The sequence below is a fragment of the Cygnus olor genome, chromosome 2, assembly GCF_009769625.2.
Source record: "Cygnus olor isolate bCygOlo1 chromosome 2, bCygOlo1.pri.v2, whole genome shotgun sequence".
Classification (NCBI taxonomy): Eukaryota; Metazoa; Chordata; class Aves; order Anseriformes; family Anatidae; genus Cygnus; species Cygnus olor.
Genome location: NC_049170.1, coordinates 13,497,789 through 13,524,762, shown reverse-complemented (window position 1 = coordinate 13,524,762; position 26,974 = coordinate 13,497,789). Strand labels below are relative to the sequence as shown.

General features: G+C 50.7%; 10 long non-coding RNA genes across 10 annotated transcripts; all 10 read left to right on the top strand.

Annotated features, from left to right (window-relative positions):
- The first annotated feature begins 2,284 nt into the window (after positions 1-2,284).
- LOC121066310 lies at positions 2,285-2,758 on the top strand. The gene is made up of 2 exons (XR_005817662.1): positions 2,285-2,578; positions 2,658-2,758. It is a non-coding gene; the product is annotated as an uncharacterized LOC121066310 (long non-coding RNA).
- Positions 2,759-3,276: 518 nt separating this feature from the next.
- On the top strand, positions 3,277-3,746 carry LOC121066311. Its single transcript, XR_005817663.1, has 2 exons — positions 3,277-3,566; positions 3,646-3,746. It is a non-coding gene; the product is annotated as an uncharacterized LOC121066311 (long non-coding RNA).
- Positions 3,747-8,361: 4,615 nt separating this feature from the next.
- Positions 8,362-26,493, top strand: LOC121065649. Its single transcript, XR_005817223.1, has 2 exons — positions 8,362-8,412; positions 25,886-26,493. It is a non-coding gene; the product is annotated as an uncharacterized LOC121065649 (long non-coding RNA).
- On the top strand, positions 8,463-8,854 carry LOC121065640. Its single transcript, XR_005817214.1, has 2 exons — positions 8,463-8,674; positions 8,754-8,854. It is a non-coding gene; the product is annotated as an uncharacterized LOC121065640 (long non-coding RNA).
- On the top strand, positions 9,515-10,010 carry LOC121065646. Its single transcript, XR_005817220.1, has 2 exons — positions 9,515-9,830; positions 9,910-10,010. It is a non-coding gene; the product is annotated as an uncharacterized LOC121065646 (long non-coding RNA).
- On the top strand, positions 10,464-10,998 carry LOC121065642. Its single transcript, XR_005817216.1, has 2 exons — positions 10,464-10,818; positions 10,898-10,998. It is a non-coding gene; the product is annotated as an uncharacterized LOC121065642 (long non-coding RNA).
- Positions 11,625-11,986, top strand: LOC121065645. The gene is made up of 2 exons (XR_005817219.1): positions 11,625-11,806; positions 11,886-11,986. It is a non-coding gene; the product is annotated as an uncharacterized LOC121065645 (long non-coding RNA).
- Positions 12,706-13,139, top strand: LOC121065647. Its single transcript, XR_005817221.1, has 2 exons — positions 12,706-12,959; positions 13,039-13,139. It is a non-coding gene; the product is annotated as an uncharacterized LOC121065647 (long non-coding RNA).
- Positions 19,740-22,049, top strand: LOC121065650. Its single transcript, XR_005817224.1, has 2 exons — positions 19,740-19,902; positions 21,879-22,049. It is a non-coding gene; the product is annotated as an uncharacterized LOC121065650 (long non-coding RNA).
- LOC121065641 lies at positions 23,261-23,874 on the top strand. Its single transcript, XR_005817215.1, has 2 exons — positions 23,261-23,513; positions 23,593-23,874. It is a non-coding gene; the product is annotated as an uncharacterized LOC121065641 (long non-coding RNA).
- Positions 26,494-26,974: the final 481 nt, after the last annotated feature.

Below are 26,974 nucleotides of genomic sequence, written 5' to 3'. Positions count from 1 at the left end.
GCCTGCCTGGGAGGAGGCAAGGGTAGCTACCAGGCATGGACCTACCTCCTAAAGAGACCAAAGTTCTCCGGCACCAGCCCTGGAGGAGTCCGGGGCTGCTATCAAGAACCAAACCTCTCTCAGGGGGTAGACAAAAGCCATAGAGTTATCCAAAAAATTTCCAGATGCATGCCTGGGAGGAGGCAAGGGTAGCTACCAGGCATGCAACTACCTCCTAAAGAGACCAAAGTTCTCCGCTACCAGCCCGGGAGGAATCTGGGGCTGATATCCAGAACCAAACCTCTCTCAGGAGGTAGACAAAAGCCATAAACTTATCCAAAACATGTTACAAAGGCATGCTCGCGAGGACGCAAGGGGAACGACCAGGCATGCACCTACCTTCAAAAGGGACAAGAGCCCTCCAGTACCTGCTGTGGACGAATCTGGGACTACTACCCAGACGTAAGGAAACACTATTTTACTGGGTCCCTAACACAGACGACACCATTTCTAAATCCACGGATTCCTCCTCCTCCACAGAAAGGGAACTGGGCACTCGTCAATACACCTGCCCTGGAGCGCTTCTGGATGCTGCATGAGTTTCTCTCCCTGCAATTCGGTAAGAACACGCTGCAAAATGCCTGGCAGGAATCAACTCCCTGCTCACCAGCTACTTGTGCACCTTTCAGCTGGCCCACGATCAGCTGGTGGAACACGGAGTCGTGAGAAAAGAAAATTCTCAGCTATCTGCCCTGGAGGAATGTGAGGCTGCTATGCAGAACCAAACCACCCTGAGGAGTTATAAAAAAGTCAAGGAGTAATCCAGAAAGTTTCTAAATGCATGCCCGGGAGGAGGCAGGGGTGTCTACCAGGCATGAAACTACCTCCAAAAGAGACAAAAGTTCTCACGTACCTGCCCTGGAAGAATCTGGGGCTGCTATCAAGAATCAAACCTCTCTCAGGAGGTAGACAAAAGCCATAGAGTTATCCAAAAAATTTCCAGATGCATGCCTGGGAGGAGGCAAGGGTAGCTACAGGGCATGGACCTACCTCCTAAAGAGACCAAAGTTCTCCGCTACCAGCCCTGGAGGAATCCGGGGCTGCTATCAAGAACCAAACCTCTCTCAGGAGGTAGACAAAAGCCATAAACTTATCCAAAACATGTTACAAAGGCATGCTCGCGAGGACGCAAGGGGAACGACCAGGCACGCACCTACCTTCAAAAGGGACAAGAGCTCTCCAGTACCTGCTGTGGACGAATCTGGGACTACTACCCAGACGTAAGGAAACACTATTTTACTGGGTCCCTAACACAGACGACACCATTTCTAAATCCACGGATTCCTCCTCCTCCACACAAAGGGAACTGGGCACTCGTCAATACACCTGCCCTGGAGCGCTTCTGGATGCTGCATGAGTTTCTCTCTCCCTGCAATTCGGTAAAGAACACGCTGCAAAATGCCTGGCAGGAATCAACTCCCTGCTCACCAGCTACTTGTGCACCTTTCAGCTGGCCCACGATCAGCTGTTGGAACACGGAGTCGTGAGAAAAGAAAATTCTCAGCTATCTGCCCTGGAGGAATGTGAGGCTGCTATGCAGAACCAAACCACCCTGAGGAGTTATAAAAAAGTCAAGGAGTAATCCAGAAAGTTTCTAAATGCATGCCTGGGAGGAGGCAGGGGTGTCTACCAGGCATGAAACTACCTCCAAAAGAGACAAAAGTTCTCACGTACCTGCCCTGGAAGAATCTGGGGCTGCTATCAAGAATCAAACCTCTCTCAGGAGGTAGACAAAAGCCATAGAGTTATCCAAAAAATTTCCAGATGCATGCCTGGGAGGAGGCAAGGGTAGCTACAGGGCATGCAACTACCTCCTAAAGAGACCAAAGTTCTCCGCTACCAGCCCTGGAGGAATCCGGGGCTGCTATCAAGAACCAAACCTCTCTCAGGAGGTAGACAAAAGCCATAGAGTTATCCAAAAAATTTCCAGATGCATGCCTGGGAGGAGGCAAGGGTAGCTACCAGGCATGGACCTACCTCCTAAAGAGACAAAAGTTCTCCGCTACCAGCCCGGGAGGAATCTGGGACTGATATCCAGAACCAAACCTCTCTCAGGGGGTAGACAAAAGCCATAGAGTTATCCAAAAAATTTCCAGATGCATGCCTGGGAGGAGGCAAGGGTAGCTACAGGGCATGCAACTACCTCCTAAAGAGACCAAAGTTCTCCGCTACCAGCCCTGGAGGAATCCGGGGCTGCTATCAAGAACCAAACCTCTCTCAGGGGGTAGACAAAAGCCATAGAGTTATCCAAAAAATTTCCAGATGCATGCCTGGGAGGAGGCAAGGGTAGCTACCAGGCATGGACCTACCTCCTAAAGAGACAAAAGTTCTCCGCTACCAGCCCGGGAGGAATCTGGGGCTGCTATCCAGAACCAAACCTCTCTCAGGAGGTAGACAAAAGCCATAAACTTATCCAAAACATGTTACAAAGGCATGCTCGCGAGGACGCAAGGGGAACGACCAGGCACGCACCTACCTTCAAAAGGGACAAGAGCTCTCCAGTACCTGCTGTGGACGAATCTGGGACTACTACCCAGACGTAAGGAAACACTATTTTACTGGGTCCCTAACACAGACGACACCATTTCTAAATCCACGGATTCCTCCTTCCTCCACAGAAAGGGAACTGGGCACTCGTCAATACACCTGCCCTGGAGCGCTTCTGGATGCTGCATGAGTTTCTCTCTCCCTGCAATTCGGTAAAGAACACGCTGCAAAATGCCTGGCAGGAATCAACTCCCTGCTCACCAGCTACTTGTGCACCTTTCAGCTGGCCCACGATCAGCTGTTGGAACACGGAGTCGTGAGAAAAGAAAATTCTCAGCTATCTGCCCTGGAGGAATGTGAGGCTGCTATGCAGAACCAAACCAACCTGAGGAGCTATAAAAAAGCCAAAGAGTAATCCAGAAAGTTTCTAAATGCATGCCCGGGAGGAGGCAGGGGTGTCTACCAGGCATGAAACTACCTCCAAAAGAGACAAAAGTTCTCACGTACCTGCCCTGGAGGAATCTGGGGCTGCTATCAAGAATCAAACCTCTCTCAGGAGGTAGACAAAAGCCATAGAGTTATCCAAAAAATTTCCAGATGCATGCCTGGGAGGAGGCAAGGGTAGCTACCAGGCATGGACCTACCTCCTAAAGAGACCAAAGTTCTCCGGCACCAGCCCTGGAGGAGTCCGGGGCTGCTATCAAGAACCAAACCTCTCTCAGGGGGTAGACAAAAGCCATAGAATTATCCAAAAAATTTCCAGATGCATGCCTGGGAGGAGGCAAGGGTAGCTACCAGGCATGGACCTACCTCCTAAAGAGACAAAAGTTCTCCGCTACCAGCCCGGGAGGAATCTGGGGCTGATATCCAGAACCAAACCTCTCTCAGGAGGTAGACAAAAGCCATAAACTTATCCAAAACATGTTACAAAGGCATGCTCGCGAGGACGCAAGGGGAACGACCAGGCATGCACCTACCTTCAAAAGGGACAAGAGCCCTCCAGTACCTGCTGTGGACGAATCTGGGACTACTACCCAGACGTAAGGAAACACTATTTTACTGGGTCCCTAACACAGACGACACCATTTCTAAATCCACGGATTCCTCCTTCCTCCACAGAAAGGGAACTGGGCACTCGTCAATACACCTGCCCTGGAGCGCTTCTGGATGCTGCATGAGTTTCTCTCTCCCTGCAATTCGGTAAAGAACACGCTGCAAAATGCCTGGCAGGAATCAACTCCCTGCTCACCAGCTACTTGTGCACCTTTCAGCTGGCCCACGATCAGCTGTTGGAACACGGAGTCGTGAGAAAAGAAAATTCTCAGCTATCTGCCCTGGAGGAATGTGAGGCTGCTATGCAGAACCAAACCACCCTGAGGAGTTATAAAAAAGTCAAGGAGTAATCCAGAAAGTTTCTAAATGCATGCCCGGGAGGAGGCAGGGGTGTCTACCAGGCATGAAACTACCTCCAAAAGAGACAAAAGTTCTCACGTACCTGCCCTGGAAGAATCTGGGGCTGCTATCAAGAATCAAACCTCTCTCAGGAGGTAGACAAAAGCCATAGAGTTATCCAAAAAATTTCCAGATGCATGCCTGGGAGGAGGCAAGGGTAGCTACAGGGCATGGACCTACCTCCTAAAGAGACCAAAGTTCTCCGCTACCAGCCCTGGAGGAATCCGGGGCTGCTATCAAGAACCAAACCTCTCTCAGGAGGTAGACAAAAGCCATAAACTTATCCAAAACATGTTACAAAGGCATGCTCGCGAGGACACAAGGGGAACGACCAGGCACGCACCTACCTTCAAAAGGGACAAGAGCTCTCCAGTACCTGCTGTGGACGAATCTGGGACTACTACCCAGACGTAAGGAAACACTATTTTACTGGGTCCCTAACACAGACGACACCATTTCTAAATCCACGGATTCCTCCTTCCTCCACACAAAGGGAACTGGGCACTCGTCAATACACCTGCCCTGGAGCGCTTCTGGATGCTGCATGAGTTTCTCTCTCCCTGCAATTCGGTAAAGAACACGCTGCAAAATGCCTGGCAGGAATCAACTCCCTGCTCACCAGCTACTTGTGCACCTTTCAGCTGGCCCACGATCAGCTGTTGGAACACGGAGTCGTGAGAAAAGAAAATTCTCAGCTATCTGCCCTGGAGGAATGTGAGGCTGCTATGCAGAACCAAACCACCCTGAGGAGTTATAAAAAGTCAAGGAGTAATCCAGAAAGTTTCTAAATGCATGCCCGGGAGGAGGCAGGGGTGTCTACCAGGCATGAAACTACCTCCAAAAGAGACAAAAGTTCTCACGTACCTGCCCTGGAAGAATCTGGGGCTGCTATCAAGAATCAAACCTCTCTCAGGAGGTAGACAAAAGCCATAGAGTTATCCAAAAAATTTCCAGATGCATGCCTGGGAGGAGGCAAGGGTAGCTACAGGGCATGGACCTACCTCCTAAAGAGACCAAAGTTCTCCGGCACCAGCCCTGGAGGAGTCCGGGGCTGCTATCAAGAACCAAACCTCTCTCAGGGGGTAGACAAAAGCCATAGAGTTATCCAAAAAATTTCCAGATGCATGCCTGGGAGGAGGCAAGGGTAGCTACAGGGCATGCAACTACCTCCTAAAGAGACCAAAGTTCTCCGCTACCAGCCCTGGAGGAATCCGGGGCTGCTATCCAGAACCAAACCTCTCTCAGGAGGTAGACAAAAGCCATAGAGTTATCCAAAAAATTTCCAGATGCATGCCTGGGAGGAGGCAAGGGTAGCTACAGGGCATGCAACTACCTCCTAAAGAGACAAAAGTTCTCCGCTACCAGCCCGGGAGGAATCTGGGGCTGCTATCCAGAACCAAACCTCTCTCAGGAGGTAGACAAAAGCCATAAACTTATCCAAAACATGTTACAAAGGCATGCTCGCGAGGACGCAAGGGGAACGACCAGGCACGCACCTACCTTCAAAAGGGACAAGAGCTCTCCAGTACCTGCTGTGGACGAATCTGGGACTACTACCCAGACGTAAGGAAACGCTATTTTACTGGGTCCCTAACACAGACGACACCATTTCTAAATCCACGGATTCCTCCTTCCTCCACACAAAGGGAACTGGGCACTCGTCAATACACCTGCCCTGGAGCGCTTCTGGATGCTGCATGAGTTTCTCTCTCCCTGCAATTCGGTAAAGAACACGCTGCAAAATGCCTGGCAGGAATCAACTCCCTGCTCACCAGCTACTTGTGCACCTTTCAGCTGGCCCACGATCAGCTGTTGGAACACGGAGTCGTGAGAGAAAAGAAAATTCTCAGCTATCTGCCCTGGAGGAATGTGAGGCTGCTATGCAGAACCAAACCACCCTGAGGAGTTATAAAAAAGTCAAGGAGTAATCCAGAAAGTTTCTAAATGCATGCCTGGGAGGAGGCAGGGGTGTCTACCAGGCATGAAACTACCTCCAAAAGAGACAAAAGTTCTCACGTACCTGCCCTGGAAGAATCTGGGGCTGCTATCAAGAATCAAACCTCTCTCAGGAGGTAGACAAAAGCCATAGAGTTATCCAAAAAATTTCCAGATGCATGCCTGGGAGGAGGCAAGGGTAGCTACAGGGCATGGACCTACCTCCTAAAGAGACCAAAGTTCTCCGGCACCAGCCCTGGAGGAGTCCGGGGCTGCTATCAAGAACCAAACCTCTCTCAGGGGGTAGACAAAAGCCATAGAGTTATCCAAAAAATTTCCAGATGCATGCCTGGGAGGAGGCAAGGGTAGCTACAGGGCATGGACCTACCTCCTAAAGAGACCAAAGTTCTCCGCTACCAGCCCTGGAGGAATCTGGGGCTGATATCCAGAACCAAACCTCTCTCAGGAGGTAGACAAAAGCCATAAACTTATCCAAAACATGTTACAAAGGCATGCTCGCGAGGACACAAGGGGAACGACCAGGCACGCACCTACCTTCAAAAGGGACAAGAGCTCTCCAGTACCTGCTGTGGACGAATCTGGGACTACTACCCAGACGTAAGGAAACACTATTTTACTGGGTCCCTAACACAGACGACACCATTTCTAAATCCACGGATTCCTCCTTCATGCACACAAAGGGAACTGGGCACTCGTCAATACACCTGCCCTGGAGCGCTTCTGGATGCTGCATGAGTTTCTCTCTCCCTGCAATTCGGTAAAGAACACGCTGCAAAATGCCTGGCAGGAATCAACTCCCTGCTCACCAGCTACTTGTGCACCTTTCAGCTGGCCCACGATCAGCTGTTGGAACACGGAGTCGTGAGAAAAGAAAATTCTCAGCTATCTGCCCTGGAGGAATGTGAGGCTGCTATGCAGAACCAAACCAACGTGAGGAGCTATAAAAAAGCCAAAGAGTAATCCAGAAAGTTTCTAAATGCATGCCCGGGAGGAGGCAGGGATGTCTACCAGGCATGAAACTACCTCCAAAAGAGACAAAAGTTCTCACGTACCTGCCCTGGAGGAATCTGGGGCTGCTACCAAGAACCAAACCTCTCTCAGGGGGTAGACAAAAGCCATAGAGTTATCCAAAAAATTTCCAGATGCATGCCTGGGAGGAGGCAAGGGTAGCTACCAGGCATGGACCTACCTCCTAAAGAGACCAAAGTTCTCCGGCACCAGCCCTGGAGGAGTCCGGGGCTGCTATCAAGAACCAAACCTCTCTCAGGAGGTAGACAAAAGCCATAGAGTTATCCAAAAAATTTCCAGATGCATGCCTGGGAGGAGGCAAGGGTAGCTACCAGGCATGGACCTACCTCCTAAAGAGACAAAAGTTCTCCGCTACCAGCCCGGGAGGAATCTGGGGCTGCTATCCAGAACCAAACCTCTCTCAGGAGGTAGACAAAAGCCATAAACTTATCCAAAACATGTTACAAAGGCATGCTCGCGAGGACGCAAGGGGAACGACCAGGCACGCACCTACCTTCAAAAGGGACAAGAGCTCTCCAGTACCTGCTGTGGACGAATCTGGGACTACTACCCAGACGTAAGGAAACACTATTTTACTGGGTCCCTAACACAGACGACACCATTTCTAAATCCACGGATTCCTCCTTCCTCCACACAAAGGGAACTGGGCACTCGTCAATACACCTGCCCTGGAGCGCTTCTGGATGCTGCATGAGTTTCTCTCTCCCTGCAATTCGGTAAAGAACACGCTGCAAAATGCCTGGCAGGAATCAACTCCCTGCTCACCAGCTACTTGTGCACCTTTCAGCTGGCCCACGATCAGCTGTTGGAACACGGAGTCGTGAGAAAAGAAAATTCTCAGCTATCTGCCCTGGAGGAATGTGAGGCTGCTATGCAGAACCAAACCACCCTGAGGAGTTATAAAAAAGTCAAGGAGTAATCCAGAAAGTTTCTAAATGCATGCCCGGGAGGAGGCAGGGGTGTCTACCAGGCATGAAACTACCTCCAAAGAGACAAAAGTTCTCACGTACCTGCCCTGGAAGAATCTGGGGCTGCTATCAAGAATCAAACCTCTCTCAGGAGGTAGACAAAAGCCATAGAGTTATCCAAAAAATTTCCAGATGCATGCCTGGGAGGAGGCAAGGGTAGCTACCAGGCATGGACCTACCTCCTAAAGAGACCAAAGTTCTCCGGCACCAGCCCTGGAGGAGTCCGGGGCTGCTATCAAGAACCAAACCTCTCTCAGGGGGTAGACAAAAGCCATAGAGTTATCCAAAAAATTTCCAGATGCATGCCTGGGAGGAGGCAAGGGTAGCTACAGGGCATGGACCTACCTCCTAAAGAGACCAAAGTTCTCCGCTACCAGCCCTGGAGGAATCCGGGGCTGCTATCAAGAACCAAACCTCTCTCAGGGGGTAGACAAAAAGCTCGGATAGCATGTGAAATACTTGCCATAGCCATGCCTGGGAGGTGGCAAGGGTAGCTACAGGGCATGCAACTACCTCCTAAAGAGACCAAAGTTCTCCGCTACCAGCCCGGGAGGAATCTGGGGCTGCTATCCAGAACCAAACCTCTCTCAGGAGGTAGACAAAAGCCATAAACTTATCCAAAACATGTTACAAAGGCATGCTCGCGAGGACGCAAGGGGAGCGACCAGGCACGCACCTACCTTCAAAAGGGACAAGAGCTCTCCAGTACCTGCTGTGGACGAATCTGGGACTACTACCCAGACGTAAGGAAACACTATTTTACTGGGTCCCTAACACAGACGACACCATTTCTAAATCCACGGATTCCTCCTTCCTCCACAGAAAGGGAACTGGGCACTCGTCAATACACCTGCCCTGGAGCGCTTCTGGATGCTGCATGAGTTTCTCTCTCCCTGCAATTCGGTAAAGAACACGCTGCAAAATGCCTGGCAGGAATCAACTCCCTGCTCACCAGCTACTTGTGCACCTTTCAGCTGGCCCACGATCAGCTGTTGGAACACGGAGTCGTGAGAAAAGAAAATTCTCAGCTATCTGACCTGGAGGAATGTGAGGCTGCTATGCAGAACCAAACCAACCTGAGGAGTTATAAAAAAGTCAAGGAGTAATCCAGAAAGTTTCTAAATGCATGCCCGGGAGGAGGCAGGGGTGTCTACCAGGCATGAAACTACCTCCAAAAGAGACAAAAGTTCTCACGTACCTGCCCTGGAAGAATCTGGGGCTGCTATCAAGAATCAAACCTCTCTCAGGAGGTAGACAAAAGCCATAGAGTTATCCAAAAAATTTCCAGATGCATGCCTGGGAGGAGGCAAGGGTAGCTACCAGGCATGGACCTACCTCCTAAAGAGACCAAAGTTCTCCGGCACCAGCCCTGGAGGAGTCCGGGGCTGCTATCAAGAACCAAACCTCTCTCAGGGGGTAGACAAAAGCCATAGAGTTATCCAAAAAATTTCCAGATGCATGCCTGGGAGGAGGCAAGGGTAGCTACAGGGCATGGACCTACCTCCTAAAGAGACCAAAGTTCTCCGCTACCAGCCCTGGAGGAATCCGGGGCTGCTATCAAGAACCAAACCTCTCTCAGGGGGTAGACAAAAAGCTCGGATAGCATGTGAAATACTTGCCATAGCCATGCCTGGGAGGTGGCAAGGGTAGCTACAGGGCATGCAACTACCTCCTAAAGAGACCAAAGTTCTCCGCTACCAGCCCGGGAGGAATCTGGGGCTGCTATCCAGAACCAAACCTCTCTCAGGAGGTAGACAAAAGCCATAAACTTATCCAAAACATGTTACAAAGGCATGCTCGCGAGGACGCAAGGGAAACGACCGGGCACGCACCTACCTTCAAAAGGGACAAGAGCTCTCCAGTACCTGCTGTGGACGAATCTGGGACTACTACCCAGACGTAAGGAAACACTATTTTACTGGGTCCCTAACACAGACGACACCATTTCTAAATCCACGGATTCCTCCTTCCTCCACAGAAAGGGAACTGGGCACTCGTCAATACACCTGCCCTGGAGCGCTTCTGGATGCTGCATGAGTTTCTCTCTCCCTGCAATTCGGTAAAGAACACGCTGCAAAATGCCTGGCAGGAATCAACTCCCTGCTCACCAGCTACTTGTGCACCTTTCAGCTGGCCCACGATCAGCTGTTGGAACACGGAGTCGTGAGAAAAGAAAATTCTCAGCTATCTGCCCTGGAGGAATGTGAGGCTGCTATGCAGAACCAAACCACCCTGAGGTGTTATAAAAAAGTCAAGGAATAATCCAGAAAGTTTCTAAATGCATGCCCGGGAGGAGGCAGGGGTGTCTACCAGGCATGAAACTACCTCCAAAAGAGACAAAAGTTCTCACGTACCTGCCCTGGAGAATCTGGGGCTGCTATCAAGAATCAAACCTCTCTCAGGAGGTAGACAAAAGCCATAGAGTTATCCAAAAAATTTCCAGATGCATGCCTGGGAGGAGGCAAGGGTAGCTACAGGGCATGCAACTACCTCCTAAAGAGACCAAAGTTCTCCGGTACCAGCCCTGGAGGAGTCCGGGGCTGCTATCAAGAACCAAACCTCTCTCAGGGGGTAGACAAAAGCTCGGATAGCATGTGAAATACTTGCCATAGCCATGCCTGGGAGGAGGCAAGGGTAGCTACAGGGCATGCAACTACCTCCTAAAGAGACCAAAGTTCTCCGCTACCAGCCCGGGAGGAATCTGGGGCTGCTATCCAGAACCAAACCTCTCTCAGGAGGTAGACAAAAGCCATAAACTTATCCAAAACATGTTACAAAGGCATGCTCGCGAGGACGCAAGGGGAGCGACCAGGCACGCACCTACCTTCAAAAGGGACAAGAGCTCTCCAGTACCTGCTGTGGACGAATCTGGGACTACTACCCAGACGTAAGGAAACACTATTTTACTGGGTCCCTAACACAGACGACACCATTTCTAAATCCACGGATTCCTCCTTCCTCCACAGAAAGGGAACTGGGCACTCGTCAATACACCTGCCCTGGAGCGCTTCTGGATGCTGCATGAGTTTCTCTCTCCCTGCAATTCGGTAAAGAACACGCTGCAAAATGCCTGGCAGGAATCAACTCCCTGCTCACCAGCTACTTGTGCACCTTTCAGCTGGCCCACGATCAGCTGTTGGAACACGGAGTCGTGAGAAAAGAAAATTCTCAGCTATCTGACCTGGAGGAATGTGAGGCTGCTATGCAGAACCAAACCACCCTGAGGAGTTATAAAAAAGTCAAGGAGTAATCCAGAAAGTTTCTAAATGCATGCCCGGGAGGAGGCAGGGGTGTCTACCAGGCATGAAACTACCTCCAAAAGAGACAAAAGTTCTCACGTACCTGCCCTGGAGGAATCTGGGGCTGCTATCAAGAATCAAACCTCTCTCAGGAGGTAGACAAAAGCCATAGAGTTATCCAAAAAATTTCCAGATGCATGCCTGGGAGGAGGCAAGGGTAGCTACCAGGCATGGACCTACCTCCTAAAGAGACCAAAGTTCTCCGGTACCACCCCTGGAGGAGTCCGGGGCTGCTATCAAGAACCAAACCTCTCTCAGGGGGTAGACAAAAGCCATAGAGTTATCCAAAAAATTTCCAGATGCATGCCTGGGAGGAGGCAAGGGTAGCTACAGGGCATGCAACTACCTCCTAAAGAGACCAAAGTTCTCCGCTACCAGCCCTGGAGGAATCTGGGGCTGCTATCCAGAACCAAACCTCTCTCAGGAGGTAGACAAAAGCCATAAACTTATCCAAAACATGTTACAAAGGCATGCTCGCGAGGACGCAAGGGGAGCGACCAGGCACGCACCTACCTTCAAAAGGGACAAGAGCTCTCCAGTACCTGCTGTGGACGAATCTGGGACTACTACCCAGACGTAAGGAAACACTATTTTACTGGGTCCCTAACACAGACGACACCATTTCTAAATCCACGGATTCCTCCTTCCTCCACAGAAAGGGAACTGGGCACTCGTCAATACACCTGCCCTGGAGCGCTTCTGGATGCTGCATGAGTTTCTCTCTCCCTGCAATTCGGTAAAGAACACGCTGCAAAATGCCTGGCAGGAATCAACTCCCTGCTCACCAGCTACTTGTGCACCTTTCAGCTGGCCCACGATCAGCTGTTGGAACACGGAGTCGTGAGAAAAGAAAATTCTCTGCTATCTGACCTGGAGGAATGTGAGGCTGCTATGCAGAACCAAACCACCCTGAGGAGTTATAAAAAAGTCAAGGAGTAATCCAGAAAGTTTCTAAATGCATGCCCGGGAGGAGGCAGGGGTGTCTACCAGGCATGAAACTACCTCCAAAAGAGACAAAAGTTCTCACGTACCTGCCCTGGAGGAATCTGGGGCTGCTATCAAGAATCAAACCTCTCTCAGGAGGTAGACAAAAGCCATAGAGTTATCCAAAAAATTTCCAGATGCATGCCTGGGAGGAGGCAAGGGTAGCTACAGGGCATGCAACTACCTCCTAAGAGACCAAAGTTCTCCGGTACCAGCCCTGGAGGAGTCCGGGGCTGCTATCAAGAACCAAACCTCTCTCAGGGCGTAGACAAAAGCCATAGAGTTATCCAAAAAATTTCCAGATGCATGCCTGGGAGGAGGCAAGGGTAGCTACCAGGCATGCACCTACCTCCTAAAGAGACCAAAGTTCTCCGGTACCAGCCCTGGAGGAATCCGGGGCTGCTATCAAGAACCAAACCTCTCTCAGGAGGTAGACAAAAGCCATAGAGTTATCCAAATAATTTCCAGATGCATGCCTGGGAGGAGGCAAGGGTAGCTACAGGGCATGCAACTACCTCCTAAAGAGACCAAAGTTCTCCGCTACCAGCCCGGGAGGAATCTGGGGCTGCTATCCAGAACCAAACCTCTCTCAGGAGGTAGACAAAAGCCATAAACTTATCCAAAACATGTTACAAAGGCATGCTCGCGAGGACGCAAGGGGAGCGACCGGGCACGCACCTACCTTCAAAAGGGACAAGAGCTCTCCAGTACCTGCTGTGGACGAATCTGGGACTACTACCCAGACGTAAGGAAACACTATTTTACTGGGTCCCTAACACAGACGACACCATTTCTAAATCCACGGATTCCTCCTTCCTCCACAGAAAGGGAACTGGGCACTCGTCAATACACCTGCCCTGGAGCGCTTCTGGATGCTGCATGAGTTTCTCTCTCCCTGCAATTCGGTAAAGAACACGCTGCAAAATGCCTGGCAGGAATCAACTCCCTGCTCACCAGCTACTTGTGCACCTTTCAGCTGGCCCACGATCAGCTGTTGGAACACGGAGTCGTGAGAAAAGAAAATTCTCAGCTATCTGCCCTGGAGGAATGTGAGGCTGCTATGCAGAACCAAACCACCCTGAGGAGTTATAAAAAAGTCAAGGAGTAATCCAGAAAGTTTCTAAATGCATGCCCGGGAGGAGGCAGGGGTGTCTACCAGGCATGAAACTACCTCCAAAAGAGACAAAGTTCTCACGTACCTGCCCTGGAAGAATCTGGGGCTGCTATCAAGAATCAAACCTCTCTCAGGAGGTAGACAAAAGCCATAGAGTTATCCAAAAAATTTCCAGATGCATGCCTGGGAGGAGGCAAGGGTAGCTAGCAGGCATGGACCTACCTCCTAAGGAGACCAAAGTTCTCCGGTACCAGCCCTGGAGGAATCCGGGGCTGCTATCAAGAACCAAACCTCTCTCAGGGGGTAGACAAAAGCCATAGAGTTATCCAAAAAATTTCCAGATGCATGCCTGGGAGGAGGCAAGGGTAGCTACAGGGCATGGACCTACCTCCTAAAGAGACCAAAGTTCTCCGGTACCAGCCCTGGAGGAATCCGGGGCTGCTATCAAGAACCAAACCTCTCTCAGGGGGTAGACAAAAAGCTCGGATAGCATGTGAAATACTTGCCATAGCCATGCCTGGGAGGAGGCAAGGGTAGCTACAGGGCATGCAACTACCTCCTAAAGAGACCAAAGTTCTCCGCTACCAGCCCGGGAGGAATCTGGGGCTGCTATCCAGAACCAAACCTCTCTCAGGAGGTAGACAAAAGCCATAAACTTATCCAAAACATGTTACAAAGGCATGCTCGCGAGGACGCAAGGGGAACGACCAGGCACGCACCTACCTTCAAAAGGGACAAGAGCTCTCCAGTACCTGCTGTGGACGAATCTGGGACTACTACCCAGACGTAAGGAAACACTATTTTACTGGGTCCCTAACACAGACGACACCATTTCTAAATCCACGGATTCCTCCTTCCTCCACAGAAAGGGAACTAGGCACTCGTCAATACACCTGCCCTGGAGCGCTTCTGGATGCTGCATGAGTTTCTCTCTCCCTGCAATTCGGTAAAGAACACGCTGCTAAATGCCTGGCAGGAATCAACTCCCTGCTCACCAGCTACTTGTGCACCTTTCAGCTGGCCCACGATCAGCTGTTGGAACACGGAGTCGTGAGAAAAGAAAATTCTCAGCTATCTGCCCTGGAGGAATGTGAGGCTGCTATGCAGAACCAAACCACCCTGAGGAGTTATAAAAAAGTCAAGGAGTAATCCAGAAAGTTTCTAAATGCATGCCCGGGAGGAGGCAGGGGTGTCTACCAGGCATGAAACTACCTCCAAAAGAGACAAAAGTTCTCACGTACCTGCCCTGGAAGAATCTGGGGCTGCTATCAAGAATCAAACCTCTCTCAGGAGGTAGACAAAAGCCATAGAGTTATCCAAAAAATTTCCAGATGCATGCCTGGGAGGAGGCAAGGGTAGCTACAGGGCATGCAACTACCTCCTAAAGAGACCAAAGTTCTCCGGTACCACCCCTGGAGGAGTCCGGGGCTGCTATCAAGAACCAAACCTCTCTCAGGGGGTAGACAAAAGCCATAGAGTTATCCAAAAAATTTCCAGATGCATGCCTGGGAGGAGGCAAGGGTAGCTACAGGGCATGCAACTACCTCCTAAAGAGACCAAAGTTCTCCGCTACCAGCCCTGGAGGAATCCGGGGCTGCTATCCAGAACCAAACCTCTCTCAGGAGGTAGACAAAAGCTATAAACTTATCCAAAACATGTTACAAAGGCATGCTCGCGAGGACGCAAGGGGAGCGACCAGGCACGCACCTACCTTCAAAAGGGACAAGAGCTCTCCAGTACCTGCTGTGGACGAATCTGGGACTACTACCCAGACGTAAGGAAACACTATTTTACTGGGTCCCTAACACAGACGACACCATTTCTAAATCCACGGATTCCTCCTTCCTCCACACAAAGGGAACTGGGCACTCGTCAATACACCTGCCCTGGAGCGCTTCTGGATGCTGCATGAGTTTCTCTCTCCCTGCAATTCGGTAAAGAACACGCTGCAAAATGCCTGGCAGGAATCAACTCCCTGCTCACCAGCTACTTGTGCACCTTTCAGCTGGCCCACGATCAGCTGTTGGAACACGGAGTCGTGAGAAAAGAAAATTCTCTGCTATCTGACCTGGAGAAATGTGAGGCTGCTATGCAGAACCAAACCACCCTGAGGAGTTATAAAAAAGTCAAGGAGTAATCCAGAAAGTTTCTAAATGCATGCCCGGGAGGAGGCAGGGGTGTCTACCAGGCATGAAACTACCTCCAAAAGAGACAAAAGTTCTCACGTACCTGCCCTGGAGGAATCTGGGGCTGCTATCAAGAATCAAACCTCTCTCAGGAGGTCGACAAAAGCCATAGAGTTATCCAAAAAATTTCCAGATGCATGCCTGGGAGGAGGCAAGGGTAGCTACAGGGCATGCAACTACCTCCTAAAGAGACCAAAGTTCTCCGGTACCAGCCCTGGAGGAGTCCGGGGCTGCTATCAAGAACCAAACCTCTCTCAGGGGGTAGACAAAAAGCTCGGATAGCATGTGAAATACTTGCCATAGCCATGCCTGGGAGGAGGCAAGGGTAGCTACAGGGCATGCAACTACCTCCTAAAGAGACCAAAGTTCTCCGCTACCAGCCCGGGAGGAATCTGGGGCTGCTATCCAGAACCAAACCTCTCTCAGGAGGTAGACAAAAGCCATAAACTTATCCAAAACATGTTACAAAGGCATGCTCGCGAGGACGCAAGGGGAACGACCGGGCATGCACCTACCTTCAAAAGGGACAAGAGCTCTCCAGTACCTGCTGTGGACGAATCTGGGACTACTACCCAGACGTAAGGAAACACTATTTTACTGGGTCCCTAACACAGACGACACCATTTCTAAATCCACGGATTCCTCCTTCCTCCACACAAAGGGAACTGGGCACTCGTCAATACACCTGCCCTGGAGCGCTTCTGGATGCTGCATGAGTTTCTCTCTCCCTGCAATTCGGTAAAGAACACGCTGCAAAATGCCTGGCAGGAATCAACTCCCTGCTCACCAGCTACTTGTGCACCTTTCAGCTGGCCCACGATCAGCTGTTGGAACACGGAGTCGTGAGAAAAGAAAATTCTCAGCTATCTGCCCTGGAGGAATGTGAGGCTGCTATGCAGAACTAAACCACCCTGAGGAGTTATAAAAAAGTCAAGGAATAATCCAGAAAGTTTCTAAATGCATGCCCGGGAGGAGGCAGGGGTGTCTACCAGGCATGAAACTACCTCCAAAAGAGACAAAAGTTCTCCGGTACCTGCCCTGGAGGAATCCGGGGCTGCTATCCAGAACCAAACCTCTCTCAGGAGGTAGACAAAAGCCATAGAGTTATCCAAAAAATTTCCAGATGCATGCCTGGGAGGAGGCAAGGGTAGCTACAGGGCATGGACCTACCTCCTAAAGAGACCAAAGTTCTCCGGTACCAGCCCTGGAGGAGTCCGGGGCTGCTATCAAGAACCAAACCTCTCTCAGGAGGTAGACAAAAGCCATAGAGTTATCCAAAAAATTTCCAGATGCATGCCTGGGAGGAGGCAAGGGTAGCTACCAGGCATGGACCTACCTCCTAAAGAGACCAAAGTTCTCCGCTACCAGCCCGGGAGGAATCTGGGGCTGCTATCCAGAACCAAACCTCTCTCAGGAGGTAGACAAAAGCCATAAACTTATCCAAAACATGTTACAAAGGCATGCTCGCGAGGACGCAAGGGGAGCGACCGGGCACGCACCTACCTTCAAAAGGGACAAGAGCTCTCCAGTACCTGCTGTGGACGAATCTGGGACTACTACCCAGACGTAAGGAAACACTATTTTACTGGGTCCCTAACACAGACGACACCATTTCTAAATCCACGGATTCCTCCTTCCTCCACACAAAGGGAACTGGGCACTCGTCAATACACCTGCCCTGGAGCGCTTCTGGATGCTGCATGAGTTTCTCTCTCCCTGCAATTCGGTAAAGAACACGCTGCAAAATGCCTGGCAGGAATCAACTCCCTGCTCACCAGCTACTTGTGCACCTTTCAGCTGGCCCACGATCAGCTGTTGGAACACGGAGTCGTGAGAAAAGAAAATTCTCAGCTATCTGACCTGGAGGAATGTGAGGCTGCTATGCAGAACCAAACCACCCTGAGGAGTTATAAAAAAGTCAAGGAGTAATCCAGAAAGTTTCTAAATGCATGCCTGGGAGGAGGCAGGGGTGTCTACCAGGCATGAAACTACCTCCAAAAGAGACAAAAGTTCTCACGTACCTGCCCTGGAAGAATCTGGGGCTGCTATCAAGAATCAAACCTCTCTCAGGAGGTAGACAAAAGCCATAGAGTTATCCAAAAAATTTCCAGATGCATGCCTGGGAGGAGGCAAGGGTAGCTACCAGGCATGGACCTACCTCCTAAAGAGACCAAAGTTCTCCGGTACCAGCCCTGGAGGAATCCGGGGCTGCTATCAAGAACCAAACCTCTCTCAGGGGGTAGACAAAAAGCTCGGATAGCATGTGAAATACTTGCCATAGCCATGCCTGGGAGGAGGCAAGGGTAGCTACAGGGCATGCAACTACCTCCTAAAGAGACCAAAGTTCTCCGCTACCAGCCCGGGAGGAATCTGGGGCTGCTATCCAGAACCAAAGCTCGCTCAGGAGGTAGGCAGAACCGTAGAGATATCCAAAAAGTTTCTAAATGCATGTCCGAGAGGAGGCAAGGGTAGCTACCACGCATGGACCTACCTCCTAAAGAGACAAAATTCTCCGGTACCTGCCCTGGAGGAATCTGGGGCTGCTATCCATAGGTAAAGAAACACTATTTTACTCGGTCCCTGGCACAGACGACGCCATTTCTAAATCTAAGGATTCCTCCTTCCTTACTCCACAGAAAGACAAGAGGCCTCCTGTCAATACACCAGCCATGGAGCTCTTCTGGATGCTGTATGAGTTTCTCTCTCCCTGCAATTCGGTAAAGAACACGCTGCAAAATGCCTGGCAGGAATCAACTCCCTGCTCACCAGCTACTTGTGCACCTTTCAGCTGGCCCACGATCAGCTGTTGGAACACGGAGTCGTGAGAAAAGAAAATTCTCAGCTATCTGCCCTGGAGGAATGTGAGGCTGCTATGCAGAACCAAACCACCCTGAGGAGTTATAAAAAAGTCAAGGAGTAATCCAGAAAGTTTCTAAATGCATGCCCGGGAGGAGGCAGGGGTGTCTACCAGGCATGAAACTACCTCCAAAAGAGACAAAAGTTCTCACGTACCTGCCCTGGAAGAATCTGGGGCTGCTATCAAGAATCAAACCTCTCTCAGGAGGTAGACAAAAGCCATAGAGTTATCCAAAAAATTTCCAGATGCATGCCTGGGAGGAGGCAAGGGTAGCTACAGGGCATGGACCTACCTCCTAAAGAGACCAAAGTTCTCCGGTACCAGCCCTGGAGGAATCCGGGGCTGCTATCAAGAACCAAACCTCTCTCAGGGGGTAGACAAAAGCCATAGAGTTATCCAAAAAATTTCCAGATGCATGCCTGGGAGGAGGCAAGGGTAGCTACCAGGCATGGACCTACCTCCTAAAGAGACCAAAGTTCTCCGCTACCAGCCCTGGAGGAATCTGGGGCTGCTATCAAGAACCAAACCTCTCTCAGGGGGTAGACAAAAAGCTCGGATAGCATGTGAAATACTTGCCATAGCCATGCCTGGGAGGAGGCAAGGGTAGCTACAGGGCATGCAACTACCTCCTAAAGAGACCAAAGTTCTCCGCTACCAGCCCGGGAGGAATCTGGGGCTGCTATCCAGAACCAAACCTCTCTCAGGAGGTAGACAAAAGCCATAAACTTATCCAAAACATGTTACAAAGGCATGCTCGCGAGGACGCAAGGGGAACGACCAGGCACGCACCTACCTTCAAAAGGGACAAGAGCTCTCCAGTACCTGCTGTGGACGAATCTGGGACTACTACCCAGACGTAAGGAAACACTATTTTACTGGGTCCCTAACACAGACGACACCATTTCTAAATCCACGGATTCCTCCTTCCTCCACACAAAGGGAACTGGGCACTCGTCAATACACCTGCCCTGGAGCGCTTCTGGATGCTGCATGAGTTTCTCTCTCCCTGCAATTCGGTAAAGAACACGCTGCAAAATGCCTGGCAGGAATCAACTCCCTGCTCACCAGCTACTTGTGCACCTTTCAGCTGGCCCACGATCAGCTGTTGGAACACAGAGTCCTGAGAAAAGAAAATTCTCAGCTATCTGCCCTGGAGGAATGTGAGGCTGCTATGCAGAACCAAACCACCCTGAGGAGATATAAAAAAGCCAAAGAGTAATCCAGAAAGTTTCTAAATGCATGCCTGGGAGGAGGCAGCGGTGTCTACCAGGCATGAAACTACCTCCAAAAGAGACAAAAGTTCTCACGTACCTGCCCTGGAGGAATCCGGGGCTGCTATCAAGAATCAAACCTCTCTCAGGGGGTAGACAAAAAGCTCGGATAGCATGTGAAATACTTGCCATAGCCATGCCTGGGAGGAGGCAAGGGTAGCTACCAGGCATGGACCTACCTCCTAAAGAGACCAAAGTTCTCCGCTACCAGCCCGGGAGGAATCTGGGGCTGCTATCCAGAACCAAACCTCTCTCAGGAGGTAGACAAAAGCCATAAACTTATCCAAAACATGTTACAAAGGCATGCTCGCGAGGACACAAGGGGAACGACCAGGCACGCACCTACCTTCAAAAGGGACAAGAGCTCTCCAGTACCTGCTGTGGACGAATCTGGGACTACTACCCAGACGTAAGGAAACACTATTTTACTGGGTCCCTAACACAGACGACACCATTTCTAAATCCACGGATTCCTCCTTCCTCCACACAAAGGGAACTGGGCACTCGTCAATACACCTGCCCTGGAGCGCTTCTGGATGCTGCATGAGTTTCTCTCTCCCTGCAATTCGGTAAAGAACACGCTGCAAAATGCCTGGCAGGAATCAACTCCCTGCTCACCAGCTACTTGTGCACCTTTCAGCTGGCCCACGATCAGCTGTTGGAACACGGAGTCGTGAGAAAAGAAAATTCTCAGCTATCTGACCTGGAGGAATGTGAGGCTGCTATGCAGAACCAAACCACCCTGAGGAGTTATAAAAAAGTCAAGGAATAATCCAGAAAGTTTCTAAATGCATGCCCGGGAGGAGGCAGGGGTGTCTACCAGGCATGAAACTACCTCCAAAAGAGACAAAAGTTCTCACGTACCTGCCCTGGAAGAATCTGGGGCTGCTATCAAGAATCAAACCTCTCTCAGGGGGTAGACAAAAGCCATAGAGTTATCCAAAAAATTTCCAGATGCATGCCTGGGAGGAGGCAAGGGTAGCTACAGGGCATGCAACTACCTCCTAAAGAGACCAAAGTTCTCCGGTACCAGCCCTGGAGGAATCCGGGGCTGCTATCCAGAACCAAACCTCTCTCAGGAGGTAGACAAAAGCTATAAACTTATCCAGAACATGTTACAAAGGCATGCTCGCGAGGACGCAAGGGGAGCGACCAGGCACGCACCTACCTTCAAAAGGGACAAGAGCTCTCCAGTACCTGCTGTGGACGAATCTGGGACTACTACCCAGACGTAAGGAAACACTATTTTACTGGGTCCCTAACACAGACGACACCATTTCGAAATCCACGGATTCCTCCTTCCTCCACACAAAGGGAACTGGGCACTCGTCAATACACCTGCCCTGGAGCGCTTCTGGATGCTGCATGAGTTTCTCTCTCCCTGCAATTCGGTAAAGAACACGCTGCAAAATGCCTGGCAGGAATCAACTCCCTGCTCACCAGCTACTTGTGCACCTTTCAGCTGGCCCACGATCAGCTGTTGGAACACGGAGTCGTGAGAAAAGAAAATTCTCAGCTATCTGCCCTGGAGGAATGTGAGGCTGCTATGCAGAACCAAACCACCCTGAGGAGTTATAAAAAAGTCAAGGAGTAATCCAGAAAGTTTCTAAATGCATGCCCGGGAGGAGGCACGGGTGTCTACCAGGCATGGACCTACCTCCAAAAGAAACAAAAGTTCTCCGCTACCAGCCCTGGAGGAATCCGGGGCTGCTATCAAGAACCAAACCTCTCTCAGGAGGTAGACAAAAGCCATACAGTTATCCAAAAAATTTCCAGATGCATGCCTGGGAGGAGGCAAGGGTAGCTACAGGGCATGCAACTACCTCCTAAAGAGACCAAAGTTCTCCGGTACCAGCCCTGGAGGAGTCCGGGGCTGCTATCAAGAACCAAACCTCTCTCAGGGGGTAGACAAAAGCCATAGAGTAATCCAAAAAATTTCCAGATGCATGCCTGGGAGGAGGCAAGGGTAGCTACAGGGCATGCAACTACCTCCTAAAGAGACCAAAGTTCTCCGGTACCAGCCCTGGAGGAGTCCGGGGCTGCTATCAAGAACCAAACCTCTCTCAGGGGGTAGACAAAAGCCATAGAGTAATCCAAAAAATTTCCAGATGCATGCCTGGGAGGAGGCAAGGGTAGCTACAGGGCATGCAACTACCTCCTAAAGAGACCAAAGTTCTCCGGTACCAGCCCTGGAGGAATCCGGGGCTGCTATCAAGAACCAAACCTCTCTCAGGAGGTAGACAAAAGCCATAGAGTTATCCAAAAAATTTCCAGATGCATGCCTGGGAGGAGGCAAGGGTAGCTACCAGGCATGGACCTAGCTCCTAAAGAGACCAAAGTTCTCCGCTACCAGCCCGGGAGGAATCTGGGGCTGCTATCCAGAACCAAACCTCTCTCAGGAGGTAGACAAAAGCCATAAACTTATCCAAAACATGTTACAAAGGCATGCTCGCGAGGACGCAAGGGGAACGACCAGGCACGCACCTACCTTCAAAAGGGACAAGAGCTCTCCAGTACCTGCTGTGGACGAATCTGGGACTACTACCCAGACGTAAGGAAACACTATTTTACTGGGTCCCTAACACAGACGACACCATTTCTAAATCCACGGATTCCTCCTTCCTCCACACAAAGGGAACTGGGCACTCGTCAATACACCTGCCCTGGAGCGCTTCTGGATGCTGCATGAGTTTCTCTCTCCCTGCAATTCGGTAAAGAACACGCTGCAAAATGCCTGGCAGGAATCAACTCCCTGCTCACCAGCTACTTGTGCACCTTTCAGCTGGCCCACGATCAGCTGTTGGAACACGGAGTCGTGAGAAAAGAAAATTCTCAGCTATCTGCCCTGGAGGAATGTGAGGCTGCTATGCAGAACCAAACCACCCTGAGGAGTTATAAAAAAGTCAAGGAGTAATCCAGAAAGTTTCTAAATGCATGCCCGGGAGGAGGCAGGGGTGTCTACCAGGCATGAAACTACCTCCAAAAGAGACAAAAGTTCTCACGTACCTGCCCTGGAAGAATCTGGGGCTGCTATCAAGAATCAAACCTCTCTCAGGAGGTAGACAAAAGCCATAGAGTTATCCAAAAAATTTCCAGATGCATGCCTGGGAGGAGGCAAGGGTAGCTACAGGGCATGGACCTACCTCCTAAAGAGACCAAAGTTCTCCGGTACCACCCCTGGAGGAATCCGGGGCTGCTATCAAGAACCAAACCTCTCTCAGTGGGTAGACAAAAGCCATAGAGTTATCCAAAAAATTTCCAGATGCATGCCTGGGAGGAGGCAAGGGTAGCTACCAGGCATGGACCTACCTCCTAAAGAGACCAAAGTTCTCCGCTACCAGCCCTGGAGGAATCCGGGGCTGCTATCAAGAACCAAACCTCTCTCAGGGGGTAGTCAAAAGCCATAGAGTTATCCAAAAAATTTCCAGATGCATGCCTGGGAGGAGGCAAGGGTAGCTACCAGGCATGGACCTACCTCCTAAAGAGACCAAAGTTCTCCGGTACCAGCCCTGGAGGAATCTGGGGCTGCTATCAAGAACCAAACCTCTCTCAGGGGGTAGACAAAATCCATAGAGTTATCCAAAAAATTTCCAGATGCATGCCTGGGAGGAGGCAAGGGTAGCTACCAGGCATGGACCTACCTCCTAAAGAGACCAAAGTTCTCCGCTACCAGCCCGGGAGGAATCTGGGGCTGCTATCCAGAACCAAACCTCTCTCAGGAGGTAGACAAAAGCCATAAACTTTTCCAAAACATGTTACAAAGGCACGCTCGCGAGGACGCAAGGGGAACGACCAGGCACGCACCTACCTTCAAAAGGGACAAGAGCTCTCCAGTACCTGCTGTGGACGAATCTGGGACTACTACCCAGACGTAAGGAAACACTATTTTACTGGGTCCCTAACACAGACGACACCATTTCTAAATCCACGGATTCCTCCTTCCTCCACAGAAAGGGAACTGGGCACTCGTCAATACACCTGCCCTGGAGCGCTTCTGGATGCTGCATGAGTTTCTCTCTCCCTGCAATTCGGTAAAGAACACGCTGCAAAATGCCTGGCAGGAATCAACTCCCTGCTCACCAGCTACTTGTGCACCTTTCAGCTGGCCCACGATCAGCTGTTGGAACACAGAGTCGTGAGAAAAGAAAATTCTCAGCTATCTGCCCTGGAGGAATGTGAGGCTGCTATGCAGAACCAAACCACCCTGAGGAGATATAAAAAAGCCAAAGAGTAATCCAGAAAGTTTCTAAATGCATGCCTGGGAGGAGGCAGCGGTGTCTACCAGGCATGAAACTACCTCCAAAAGAGACAAAAGTTCTCACGTACCTGCCCTGGAGGAATCCGGGGCTGCTATCAAGAATCAAACCTCTCTCAGGGGGTAGACAAAAAGCTCGGATAGCATGTGAAATACTTGCCATAGCCATGCCTAGGAGGAGGCAAGGGTAGCTACCAGGCATGGACCTACCTCCTAAAGAGACCAAAGTTCTCCGCTACCAGCCCGGGAGGAATCTGGGGCTGCTATCCAGAACCAAACCTCTCTCAGGAGGTAGACAAAAGCCATAAACTTATCCAAAACATGTTACAAAGGCATGCTCGCGAGGACACAAGGGGAACGACCAGGCACGCACCTACCTTCAAAAGGGACAAGAGCTCTCCAGTACCTGTTGTGGACGAATCTGGGACTACTACCCAGACGTAAGGAAACACTATTTTTCTGGGTCCCTAACACAGACGACACCATTTCTAAATCCACGGATTCCTCCTTCCTCCACACAAAGGGAACTGGGCACTCGTCAATACACCTGCCCTGGAGCGCTTCTGGATGCTGCATGAGTTTCTCTCTCCCTGCAATTCGGTAAAGAACACGCTGCAAAATGCCTGGCAGGAATCAACTCCCTGCTCACCAGCTACTTGTGCACCTTTCAGCTGGCCCACGATCAGCTGTTGGAACACGGAGTCGTGAGAAAAGAAAATTCTCAGCTATCTGCCCTGGAGGAATGTGAGGCTGCTATGCAGAACCAAACCACCCTGAGGAGTTATAAAAAAGTCAAGGAATAATCCAGAAAGTTTCTAAATGCATGCCCGGGAGGAGGCAGGGGTGTCTACCAGGCATGAAACTACCTCCAAAAGAGACAAAAGTTCTCACGTACCTGCCCTGGAAGAATCTGGGGCTGCTATCAAGAATCAAACCTCTCTCAGGGGGTAGACAAAAGCCATAGAGTTATCCAAAAAATTTCCAGATGCATGCCTGGGAGGAGGCAAGGGTAGCTACCAGGCATGGACCTACCTCCTAAAGAGACCAAAGTTCTCCGGTACCACCCCTGGAGGAGTCCGGGGCTGCTATCAAGAACCAAACCTCTCTCAGGGGGTAGACAAAAGCCATAGAGTTATCCAAAAAATTTCCAGATGCATGCCTGGGAGGAGGCAAGGGTAGCTACAGGGCATGGACCTACCTCCTAAAGAGACCAAAGTTCTCCGCTACCAGCCCTGGAGGAATCTGGGGCTGCTATCCAGAACCAAACCTCTCTCAGGAGGTAGACAAAAGCCATAAACTTATCCAAAACATGTTACAAAGGCATGCTCGCGAGGACGCAAGGGGAGCGACCAGGCACGCACCTACCTTCAAAAGGGACAAGAGCTCTCCAGTACCTGCTGTGGACGAATCTGGGACTACTACCCAGACGTAAGGAAACACTATTTTACTGGGTCCCTAACACAGACGACACCATTTCTAAATCCACGGATTCCTCCTTCCTCCACACAAAGGGAACTGGGCACTCGTCAATACACCTGCCCTGGAGCGCTTCTGGATGCTGCATGAGTTTCTCTCTCCCTGCAATTCGGTAAAGAACACGCTGCAAAATGCCTGGCAGGAATCAACTCCCTGCTCACCAGCTACTTGTGCACCTTTCAGCTGGCCCACGATCAGCTGTTGGAACATGGAGTCGTGAGAAAAGAAAATTCTCAGCTATCTGACCTGGAGGAATGTGAGGCTGCTATGCAGAACCAAACCACCCTGAGGAGTTATAAAAAAGTCAAGGAATAATCCAGAAAGTTTCTAAATGCATGCCCGGGAGGAGGCAGGGGTGTCTACCAGGCATGGACCTACCTCCTAAAGAGACCAAAGTTCTCCGGTACCAGCCCTGGAGGAGTCCGGGGCTGCTATCAAGAACCAAACCTCTCTCAGGGGGTAGACAAAAGCCATAGAGTAATCCAAAAAATTTCCAGATGCATGCCTGGGAGGAGGCAAGGGTAGCTACAGGGCATGCAACTACCTCCTAAAGAGACAAAAGTTCTCCGCTACCAGCCCTGGAGGAATCCGGGGCTGCTATCAAGAACCAAACCTCTCTCAGGAGGTAGACAAAAGCCATAGAGTTATCCAAAAAATTTCCAGATGCATGCCTGGGAGGAGGCAAGGGTAGCTACCAGGCATGGACCTAGCTCCTAAAGAGACCAAAGTTCTCCGCTACCAGCCCGGGAGGAATCTGGGGCTGCTATCCAGAACCAAACCTCTCTCAGGAGGTAGACAAAAGCCATAAACTTATCCAAAACATGTTACAAAGGCATGCTCGCGAGGACGCAAGGGGAACGACCAGGCACGCACCTACCTTCAAAAGGGACAAGAGCTCTCCAGTACCTGCTGTGGACGAATCTGGGACTACTACCCAGACGTAAGGAAACACTATTTTACTGGGTCCCTAACACAGACGACACCATTTCTAAATCCACGGATTCCTCCTTCCTCCACAGAAAGGAAACTGGGCACTCGTCAATACACCTGCCCTGGAGCGCTTCTGGATGCTGCATGAGTTTCTCTCTCCCTGCAATTCGGTAAAGAACACGCTGCAAAATGCCTGGCAGGAATCAACTCCCTGCTCACCAGCTACTTGTGCACCTTTCAGCTGGCCCACGATCAGCTGTTGGAACACGGAGTCGTGAGAAAAGAAAATTCTCAGCTATCTGACCTGGAGGAATGTGAGGCTGCTATGCAGAACCAAACCACCCTGAGGAGTTATAAAAAAGTCAAGGAGTAATCCAGAAAGTTTCTAAATGCATGCCCGGGAGGAGGCAGGGGTGTCTACCAGGCATGAAACTACCTCCAAAAGAGACAAAAGTTCTCACGTACCTGCCCTGGAAGAATCTGGGGCTGCTATCAAGAATCAAACCTCTCTCAGGAGGTAGACAAAAGCCATAGAGTTATCCAAAAAATTTCCAGATGCATGCCTGGGAGGAGGCAAGGGTAGGTACCAGGCATGGACCTACCTCCTAAAGAGACCAATGTTCTCCGGCACCAGCCCTGGAGGAGTCCGGGGCTGCTATCAAGAACCAAAC